Here is a 3,131-nt window from a genome sequence, read left to right as displayed (position 1 = left end):
GTATAAGCGTTGAACTTAAGTGGGGGAGTTATAACATAATTTTGATGATTTGATCAATAAAATATTATTTTATTGATTTTAGAATATTAATTTGACGAATGAAATTTTAGTGATATAAGTATTAATAATAGAGCATGTGAGTTTGGAAGGAATGGAGACATGAAGAATTAATTGAGATAATGAGGATGTGTGAGATAATGAAATGTGCATGTGGATTCAATATTACATGCAAATTATTGCATGCAAAAAGGAAAAAGTTAGTGGAGAACGTGTGGGACCTCTATCATATGAAGTAAAATATAAAGGTAATGAATGACCGAATAAAATATAAAGTAAAAGTTGTGCATGAAATATGATTGGAGGAATAAGGTGGTGCATGGAAATAAAGAAAGATAAAAGAAAGAATGAGATAGTGATGGTGGCGGATGGAGAAAATAAATGAGGATAGATATTGGGCCAATGAACAAGGGAGAAAATTGGTGCATGAAAATTGAGTGGGTGATAAATTGGTCCAATGAGAAGCAAGAAATAAAATAAAGAAGAGAAAGGTGGGGAAAGGTTTAGAGAACATTGGCAAAATCGCACCTTTAAGAGAAAAGGAAAAGAATTAGTTTTGAAAGCAAAAAAAGGAAGAAAGGAGAAAAGAGGAAAGAAAAAAGAGAGAGAAGAAAGAAGAAAAGCTAGAAGGAGGTTCAGTTTTGGAGAAGTTGGAGAAAAAATTGAAAGGTTTTCTCTCACATGCCATTGTTGAAGCTTGAAGGAAAAATTGGTGGTTTGGCTTAGAGATTCTAAGGTAAAGATGGTAAAAGCTATCATTTTGTTGAATGCATGCCTTGTGAACCGATTGTAATGTGAGATTATGCTTGTGGTAGCAAGAATCTTTAAGGATTCAAAGAACAGGGTGCATGCATGTGGGTTGATCTTAGAAGTATGGTGATTTTGAACAAGAAAAGTAATGGGTAAGTGTTTTTAACCTTGAGATCACAACTAGAAAGGAAAAATAAGATATGTATTGATTATTTGTGCTTGTGGAAACAATGGTGACCGAGGATTTGATGAGATTGTGAGCTATGTGTGGAATTGAAGGTAAAATCAGAAGGTGAGCATGCAATATGGGTATAGTATGTTTTATTGGACTTGGCTGGTTGAAAGTTCATAGATTGCGTGTTAGACTATTGTGAATAATAAGGATGAAAAATGTAAAATTAGATTAAAGATTCATTGATTAATGTGTTGCCCATATACGTGTACAATTAAATATAAATACGGAAGTAGACATAACGAAGAAGTAGATTATTGTAAGGGTTTCTTGAAAGTAAAGAGAACTAAGAATATGGTATATAGAGTAGCTAATACGGGCTGAATTACGATGACGTTCACTAAGTATATTGAATTTAATTTACTGTTAGGCAATATATAAGTGAGGAAGGTTTGCTGTGGTGGTGTACCGAAAAAGGTAACTTGTGATCGGCAAGTAGAATTAGCTAGAGACACACCCGAATCGATAGCGACATAGCGTCTCGCTATTGTGAGGTGAGTAGGGAGTGTCTATTTCAAAAGTTCCATAAGCTATATTGACATACGTTTAATAAACATTACTAGTTTTCTTAAAATGCAATTGTGGATAGCATGAGTTGTTAACCTCGGTAGGTGATTTTTAAATGGATTTGCAATCAAATTATATTGTTATTGTGGAAAGCATGAGTTAGTAGAATGCTTGGAACTTGTGAATGCCATACTTTGAGAAATGTTTTGTATATATATAAGTCATATATGTAAAAGGTTTTAGAGATCGAGAAACAAGTTTTTTATCACGATTTATGTCAAAGTGTGCCTTACTTGTTTTTGTGAACCTTATGCAAGGTTTTACAACATGAAGTCTTACAAATGGATTTATTACATCATCGTGATTGGTACTTTGGAAATAGATTTAAAATCAACTTTTGAGAACCCAACTTGCTTGTAAATGGTTTTGTCAAATCAAGAGATTCGAGAATAAATCGAATGTCACATCAGGATAGTGTGACCTTTGGGCACAAGTAAGCTCGAGCTAAAGAACCTTTGGGTCGTCGATAAGCTGTTAGATGTTGCTAGGCCACGGTCTGTGATTTATATATGTGGCAAGGCCACTGGTTGATATATGTGGCTAGGCCACAAGTTGATATATGTGGTTTCAACCACATGATTTTTTCTATGTCGGCCAACATCGTCGAGACTGCCATGGCTATCGAAATCTGGTGGAAAGAGGCCTCCCTAATGTTATTACATGGAAGCGAGTTCACGAGTTGATTACTACGATTACCTACTCTAGAGTGATATCTCTTTGGGTTTTCAAACATGACTTCTGTTGTATGTGAGAAATACAATTTTTTTTGCAACTCCTTTATTTATACTATGATTTTGTGTTTAATACCTCGAGGATGAGATGGTTTGCAAGCTCATGTATATGCTTTGATAATGCTTGATTTCATGGGAGTGTGCGTGCTTGTGGTTGTCCAATTTTAAGTAAAGGACATTGAATAATTTTGATGGTAGAAATCTTTCACTTGCACTGGTTTTAATCCATTACTTGAAATGATAATTTTGCATCACAATTCTTGGGTTTATATGTAAGGCACAAATGTTTCATTCAAGTTTAAATTGTTTATATATATTCTTATGTTTTTAATATTCAAATTTTCTATCCTTGGCTTGCTTCCCATGTACTACCTGCTCACAGAGTTTATGATCACTGAGTCTGTGAGACTCACCCTTTTATTTTTCTCTTTTTGTAGATAAGTGATCAGCTCAAGTGCATTGCCTCAGCACATTTTGACTCATTGAGACATAGGTAATGGCATCTCTTAGACTTTCACTCTGAGTCGCTCTGCTGCATAGAGGTCATCTTGTGTATAATGGTTAGAATTATAAAAATTATTAGTTTTTCAGAATTGTATTGCTAAGAAACTTTGAGGTTGTGTAATGGATTATAGGTGTGATGTTTGAATGTATCTTGTAGCTTGCTAGAATTAGATATTGTTATCTAGTCGCTGCATTTTAATTAAAGCTTCTTATTTGATTTAAGTAAATGATAGTACTTTTACAAGTAGGCAGAATTTTTAATAATCGTCACAAAGCGGAATGTTATAAGA

This window comes from Theobroma umbraticum, unplaced genomic scaffold, assembly GCF_002168275.2.
Source record: "Theobroma umbraticum cultivar Fairchild unplaced genomic scaffold, ASM216827v3 scaffold_89.0, whole genome shotgun sequence".
NCBI lineage: Eukaryota > Viridiplantae > Streptophyta > Magnoliopsida > Malvales > Malvaceae > Theobroma > Theobroma umbraticum.
Note: the sequence above shows the minus strand (reverse complement) of the source record.